The sequence below is a fragment of the Rhagoletis pomonella genome, unplaced genomic scaffold, assembly GCF_013731165.1.
Source record: "Rhagoletis pomonella isolate Grant_MI unplaced genomic scaffold, Rhpom_1.0 Rhpom_scaffold_00002, whole genome shotgun sequence".
Lineage (NCBI taxonomy): Eukaryota > Metazoa > Arthropoda > Insecta > Diptera > Tephritidae > Rhagoletis > Rhagoletis pomonella.
In genome coordinates this window covers 55671588-55680171 of record NW_023458556.1, presented here as the reverse complement: position 1 = coordinate 55680171, position 8584 = coordinate 55671588, and positions in this window count along the sequence as shown.

Below are 8584 nucleotides of genomic sequence, written 5' to 3'. Positions count from 1 at the left end.
AGGGTTTTGCCTTCAGATGTGCAATAAGGTTTATTCTTCCGAAAAGTGTGGCCAGTTGTGAAAAAAATTGTGAGATGTGGGATGTGGAATACGAAGAATGAGATATTCAATGAAAGGGCTTGACCTCTAGATGTTCAGTAATGTGTTATTTTTTAGTAGGTTTGCTATGGAAAGGATATGGTCTCCGGATGTACAATAAGCCACCTTTTTAAAAATTACTATCTTACATATAATAGGGGAAGGCATTTTTTTTAATAACATCCGATTTGAACAGCTCATTTAATTCTAAAAAGTGAGGTGTCCAATGAAAGGGTTTAGCCTTCAGATATTCAACCAATTTTTATTTCTTCGAAGAGGGTTGGCAAAATTGTAAGATGTGGTCTGTTCGCAAGACTATAAAACGAGCTGCCAAATGGAAGGACTTAGCCCCCAGATGTGCAATAAGGTTTTATTTTTTTTAAATAAAGTTGACGCCTGTCTAAAAATTAGAAAATCCACATCTTTCGTTTCAAAGGTGCCAAATGAAATAGCTTGGCCATTAGGTGTTCAATAAAGCTTTATTTTTTTGAATAAGGTTGCCACCTGCTTTCTCCAAACGAGTATATGTACATTAGGGTGCCCATCGAAAATTCTTTTTTTTTGGAATATTATTGCCTATTGTTATAGGCTTTTTAAAGGTCATTTAGAAGTCGCGACCTGTTGATTTAGTTCAGAAAATAGGATTTTTTAGATGTATGAGTTTTTGAATGACTATTTTTAATTCGATTTCTAAGTTCGAATATGATCTGAGACCACGATATATAGGCCTTTAAAATGGTATATAATAGTCTATTGTCGGACCAGGGTTAATAAGATTTTTTATCGGGTAAATTAAAAAAGACACCCATATTTCTATTAATTTTTTAAATTTTGACCATCGATACTACAATCTCAAAGTATGGAGTAATATCTAAAATTAAATCTATTTTCAATTAAAATGATACCTGATTTATTTATTGGCCTTGAATTTATATGTGTGCAAGTACCGAAATTTCAGATATATTGAACAGTGTGGCTAATGAGTTTTATCAATATTTATTAAAAATTGATATATACAATTGCTCTTTAGCAAAAAAAGTGGTTTTTCAAGAAATTTTAGGAAAAAAAGTACTCCACTGATTTCGACCAAATTTGGTCACACATTGTCCTTAATATTGAATATTTTTGAAATCGGACAAAACCTACTCCTCCTAAAATATAGCTAGCTGTGAGTTTTTTGAAATTACCGTTACGTTGGTGGAGCCCGTGGTTTTTATCCGATTTCAGGAGATAGGTTTATATATACGTAAATGATGTGTTTTTATTTGTCAAATTAGTTTTTTTGCTTATCTCGCTCATAACTCATGCAGTAGATTGAGTCCCCTCGTGCATCATCAAAAAGAGATTTAAAAAAATCATAAAAAGTGCGTGAATAAACTCAATCAATTAAGCATTATATCTTCGTTTGGTTTGTGGCTATTATTAGGTTAATCTGATAATATATACAATATAAATGTTATACATATATGTATATGAATCAGCAATTTAACCGCGCAGATTATCAATTTCCCGTTAAATAGAAATTATGTTACACCACAGCTTTTTGCATGAAAAATTGAATTTAAATAGCAAGACGTTGAATCACTTCAAGCATAAAAATTGTTACATCACTGCAAGCTGCAGCAATGTAATCTATTTAATCGGTGAGCACTACAAAGTACCTACATACATCTTGACCCGAATACAATAAACCGAAAGACAGTGACTAATTTCTTATTAATTCAAGAAGAGTATTTCAAAACAAAAAGGCCAAAGACTGAAAGACCTACTCGCAAAAGCGTTGAATGAAAAGCATAGAAATTACAATGCGACTCAAAACCATTACTAGTGAAAATCTTTTTAATCTTATTACGAAAATTTAATATTGCTTCAATGTTAGAAATAAAGTAATTTTGGTGTTGCAATATTAATAAACAAACCACAAACGCTGAGTCAGAAAAAAAAAAAAACTAAACAGTTTGACCGCTTAATAATCCACTGGCCGATGAACTAGAAGTAATAGAAAAACAATAGGAAAATTAGAAGAAAACAGCGGCATAAAAAGTATTAAGTCACTGCCTAAACTCGGAAAAGAAGGAGGCACAGTGGAAATATACATACAAATGTACATACATAAACCGTGGCAGGCAAGCAAATAGGAATGTTTTAAAAAGTTTCCAACATAATTTGTATTGAAGACTAGCAAATGTCCGCTGGCTTCGCGGCGCGTGATAACACATTCCGCGTTGGCCAATGCAAAAATAGCTGAAAGCAAAAATGGTTTGTAAAGTAAAATTTCTTAGTATAGTTTAGATAAAAAGGCTAGAGAGCAGAACCCTCCTTACACCTAGGCCAAGAATAGAAGGGTTGTGATGCCATATGGAATACAAATTCCCCACTCGACTACCGCGGACGCGAAACTCGCCTACTTTGTTTGCCTACTTGTACAAAAGACAACAGCTGTCCGTTTTTACCAGTGTTGTAATCAAAAATTCCCCTGATCCGAGTTAATTCCCAAAATTTCGTGCATTTGTTCGGCTGCTTTGAAAGAGGCAAATGCATTAGTTAATGCAAATAAACGCTGCTTATTCAAATAACCGAGCCCGTTTGTCACCTATATTATCTTCTTCTATTATCTTGCAGTTACAACATTGGTCCGATGCGTCAACCTCTAGTCCTATGTCATATAAACAAATAAAAGGCCTTATAAGTAAACTGAAGGGCACATTTGTGCATTTGCTGCTGTAGGGGGCAAAGGATCCTCTTTGTTTCATAGGACGAAAGAGTTTTCCCGTTAGTAGGCTAAATGAGCAGAGTGATTTCTTAAATAGGCCATTGATAGACCTACCGGGTTCTTTCGTGAAAGCATGCGTTCGAATATTTCCTTGCCAATTCGCCACTTTAACAATTCCTCCTAAAATGCGGGCATTCAAGCACCTATATCAATTAGGTTACTTAAAGCTGGTCTATCTCGATAAGAGATGTACATCATTCAGTGAGGGAGTTTGCTTTGTCTAAGAGTGTAAGCTTTGGGGGCTGCCGGACTGCCGCAGAAGATACGTTTGTTCCCGCTAGGTCTTTAAGCGAGACTCCGTGCTACCTCCTCGATTGCAAATATTTCTTTTTGATACACGCCTGACCACCTGATGTGCTTAGGATATCACAATGGCCAGAGAAACCTTTGGTCCATGAAATCATTTTTTTTCTTTTTTTTGAGTCTTACTGTTGCAGTAACGACCGCCCTAAGCAATTTCAAGAAGCGGAGGCATTTGCAAGATCGCAAAGGTGTTCTTTCACAATCTTTCTCTTCTTTATATGCATACTTAACATCATCATTAATTTGAAAATTGAATTCGTATAACATAAACACGGAGCCAAACAGGCCATAAAAACAGGATTTTTATATATTTCGACTCCAGCGCTATCTATTGGGCCAATTTTGTGCAGTAGGATGAATACGGATTTTATAAATACATATATCTCAGCTTCAGCGGATACTATTTAAATTTGAATGAAATCGGTTTATAAGTTAATAGGATTTTGACATAACTGGACTCCAGCGCCACCTAGCACGGTATAATCTCCGAAAATTTGGCTGAAAACTATCCAGTACTTTTTGAGTTTAGTCTATGAGTTAAATCTATATTTAAAGAAAATTTATGGAATAGTCACACAGTGGGAAATTATGGACTGATTTTGTTCAAAAATCTATTTTAGTCTTTAACCGAATTAGATATTTTTTTTAATATTTGGGGTATAAAAGAGTTTTAATCTTTATCAGCAGATGTGAATGTCGAAAAAATAAAGAAACCGTCGAAGTAGATGAAGCATTTTTCTTGACAAATTTCGTATTTTGAATGTAGTAAAAACGTTTTCTGAAGTCTTTGAACTTGACTCTAGGAACATGATCTCGAAATTAAAAATTGCATTTTGGCACACTTGATGTACAAAAATTCAAAGGATACGAGTTTTGGAGAGCATCAGCTTTGTTGGCTCGGCCATTTGAAATTTCACGATTCTATAATGGGAATCGAACTCAAAGACCTTAAGAACATTTTACCATCTTCAAAATCTTAAATTAGTCCCCAGAGAAACATTTTACTTTTGGTTTGATGGCCCTTTTTTTAATTTTTCAACTTTCACCAATTGCTGATAAAGATCAAAGCCATCATTTTCTAAAATCCGTTTCTAGTATGTATTTGAAAAATATATATATATGTATTCAGTTCAGTTAAAATATTAATCTTCCAGCCTTTTTTACACAGACCTTTGCAGAGCGCCACTCAAATGTATTGAACTGTATTGCAACCGCATAATTTAGTAACTTCCAGTGGTGGACAAACTTCATTTTCATATTCCGAGGAAGTAACAGCGCTTACGTTTGCATGCAGCACCAACAACAGCGCCGCACAAGAATGCAAAAACTTTAATAATAAGAAGCACAAATTCAAAGCGCATTCTAGCCAACTTTGGTGTGTAACCACATACAAACAAAAAAATATATTGCCACAATATTAAACGCAAAGGGATGAATCGGAAATATAGCCGGCCATTGGTTGGTGCAACTGGAAAACTTCGTAGTGTCGTAAGCGCAAGATAGAATTACCAGCAAAAATGGCATGCCAGTTTCATGGTGCTAAACACAGAGATGATATAACAACAGAATATGTTGGCGAGCCATATTGGCAAATGCATAGTTCACCGAAATGATGGCTGCAAGTATTGCATGCAGGTGAAACGACATAAATGCCGATTCCAACAAAAAAAAACATTAATAAAACCCCTCGCTTGCAAAATCTTGACCACAAATCCTGATGAACAACCGCAGGCGAGTAATCGAAAGCAAAAGTGAAATTATCAGACGAAGAGTGATATGAAGAGTGGAGAGTGCAAGTGGAGGTCAATATTGAAAGCATTGTGGTATAATGCACATACATGAGCCAGACCAGTCTTGAGCTTCCTCTGCCTTAATCAACGTTATGTCGCAGGCGGCAATGATCAGCAGCAGATGCTGAAGGAATCCCAGTGAAGATGGTAAAACTGGTTAACAATTTTATGTTGTAACATAAAACCACACAAAGCAGTAAAGCAAAGCAGGCGAGAAAAAGAGAGAGAGAGAGTAATCATACCGAGCAAGCGCAAGCTCGCGGTGTAACTTGACCAACACACTTTAAACATGTATTTGGCGCTCGAAATTCAAATGAAAGCGAAATTTCTTTCCGCTTGCTAGTTTGCCACTCGAATGTATGTACTTATGTGCATACCTTAATAACAAAAGCTAAAATGTCAATAGCAGCGCCAGTAAGCATCACAAACTTGTTTTTCCAAAAACCGTTATTTGCCAGTGACTTAACAGAAACCAACGAAACGAAGCAAAGGTTGAAAAAGAAGATCGAAACAAACGTCATCGGTTTGCCGGTTTTTCCTTTTTCGCTCTCAATCATAAACTAGTTCTCTCTTATGCACTCATTCATGTGCTCATCCACTACTTCAAGTCTCGCCACATTAGGCACGTATTCATGCTCTGTGTGATTGCCACGACGCATGCGTACCTGTCTGTTGTGGATATGTACATATATGTAAATTTTCGAGAAATTTGCATATTACGAGACAACTACGTTAAGTGAAATATTTCAACTTTTCAGAGAAAAAATGTTGCAAAACTGGTGGTACCTGCGCGCTTACTCATCTCTTCGTGCCAGCTCCATTGCGCCAGCCGCTCTGTCATTGACGTCCGCCGTGGCGCCGTTGCTAACATTGTTGGCATTATTTTAATTTTTGTGGTTTCATTAATGTGGCCGCTACTTCATTATGCTGGTTCGCATTTTGCGTTGTGTACGGCTGCCATGCGAACCGTCACCTGTGAGGTAGCTGCGCACAGTGGTATTTGACTATAAATTCACACTAAAATTTTCAGATTTTTTCTTTACGAAAGAAAGAGTCATTCACGTCTCAATTTTATTTTTCAAATATCAATACATCTTAATCTAACTTGGAATGACGCTCGTTTACCCTGCCCTCCTTTTTCACACTTTGAATGAGTTTATTTGCAAAGAAATAAAAGTGAATGAAAAAATACCTTTCCTATGATACCTCATCTATACTATATATAAAATTAAAGCCCAAAAAAGCGTGAGATCATAACAGCCGATGTACTGGGTCGATTTTTATGATTCAAGTTTTAAAATGACATATTTCTACCACAGTAGGACACAGTGGTATTTTTAAAATAAAATTGTTATAACAAGTATGTTTAATTAAAGAATTAAATTGATCAACAATACCACGCATTTATAGACCGTTTGCCTTTAACGCGTTTGTGTTTAGAGAGCATCAACAAACCACATACAGTGAGCTCGCGATAATATTAACATCCTAACATATGTACATCCCAAAACACTTTTTCGCTACCATTGACTACTCTAAAATATGAACTTTAGGCAAAAGCTCCAAAATATGAAATTAATGTTTTTAAAAATTTCGAACGAATTTCAAGCGCTTGGTAATTTGGGGAACCCCCTAGTCTTATATATAAATAGCCAATCATGTTTCCTTTACACCCATTTTACGGCTAAACTATAATTCAAAGGTATAAACAATTATATATCATTAAAAAGGTATTTTGATACTGATGTGCAGGCAATTTTTGAAATTTCAAATTAGTTTAACATAAAGCGAAAAAATCAATTCAAAGGTGACAACAATACCAATGCCATACATGTACATGGTTGGGCTGGAAATGCCTCCTAAATGTATGCTTTAATATTGATACTGCATTACAGAAACGTCCCAGTCAGAAAAGTAGTAATGCATTACATGCGTGATAAATAATATAACGTATTTCTTATGCGTTCTCGATAATGTTACTGCTAACTATGTAATCAGCATTCTAATGTATTCTAAAAGTTCCAAAAATTTCATATTAAAACATATTCATTTCTCGATGCTAGGTAATGCAAAATTGAATGCCCCACTTTTTTTAGGACATCGTTCTGGGAAAAAAATGCGTTTTCGAATGTGAAAAGGGTTGTTTTACTAATTATTTTTTCGATTACTATACATAACATTTTCCCACTGGGGTGCTATGCAGAAGCTAAGGAATAAGATGTATTTATGTACATGAATAGATTAACCGCCCTATTCCCACAACACTGATAAAATTCATCATATGACTATTGTCACAATTACTGCGCCTAAAACACAATATAAACATTACTTCGCCATTGTCACTTACTCAGTAGGTCATAACAATAAAACTGACAATTGACATACGACAGCTGAAAATAAATTTGCGGCATAGTATTAGGCGCAGTAGTAAAGGAAATAGTCAGCCGCTGAGTTTTGTCAGTGGTGTGGGAATAGGACGGTAAGACTCAAACAAGGAAGAAGTAAAATTGAGTATGTAGAAGAAGAACGGGATAAATGCAGAGATTAAAATTAAAGTAAAGAAACGTAAACATAAAAACAAAGAGGAAGGTAAATTTAAATTAATAGCAGAGGTTTGGAGTAATATTTAGATAAAGAAAAGAATACAGATAAAGATCTGAATTAAAGCCAAGGAAGTGATAAATATAAAAATGAAAAGATAAAAAAACTGCACAGAGAAAGATAGAGATAATGGTAGAGACAAAAAAGAGAAAAAGATTAAATTGAAGAGTGGCATGTTATGTTGTTTTGTACTGCGTTTTGTTGTATTGTTTTGTGTTTTTTGTTGTGTTGTGTAGTGTTATGTTATGTGATGTTATGTTATGTTATGTTGTGTTATGTTATGTTATGTTATGTTGTGTTATGTTGAGTTGTGTAATGTTATGTTAAGTTATTCTTTGTTATGTTATGTTGTGTTGTATTGCATTGTATTCTGTTGTGTTGTGTTATGTTAAGCTATGTTATATTGTGTTATATTCTGTTATGTTGTTCAAGGTATTTCAGCTCAATTCACTTCAATCAACTCAAATAAACTCAACTCCGTTCAGCTCAGCCCACCTTAACTCGCCTTAATTTAAAATGTTGAATTTCAGCCGCTGGGCGAACGCTGGTATGTCTAAATCGGTAAAGTTTTGGCTGAGTTAGGCACTCCGCACATTAGGCGCCTAATCATGGTAGTGAATCGTTTCGCCGTATGAAGCTTTTATGCCGGACACATGTATTTCAATGAAACTCCTCTGTACATTACGAATTATAAGCATGCTTTCGGCTAATCATAAAATCTTCATGAATCAAAGCGCCCAACATTGTAAGGCGCTTGGCGTGTTGAGATCGTCATTTGTTTACTTTTTTGTGTTGGAAATAAAAATTATGTATCATTTCAATGGAATATAATTGAAAATTAAATTTGCGTAAATTGTACTGAACCATAAGCATTTATTATTTCACTGCAGAAATATTTACGGGAAGGTGTAGTTGAGAAAAAAAATGTTTAATATGACATTAGCAGGGCGCGCAAGTGGACAGAGGTCGAGTCGTCGTGCATCCGTTTCGGCATGATGAAACTATTACTATACTATGATTGGATGTGCGGAGTGCCTTA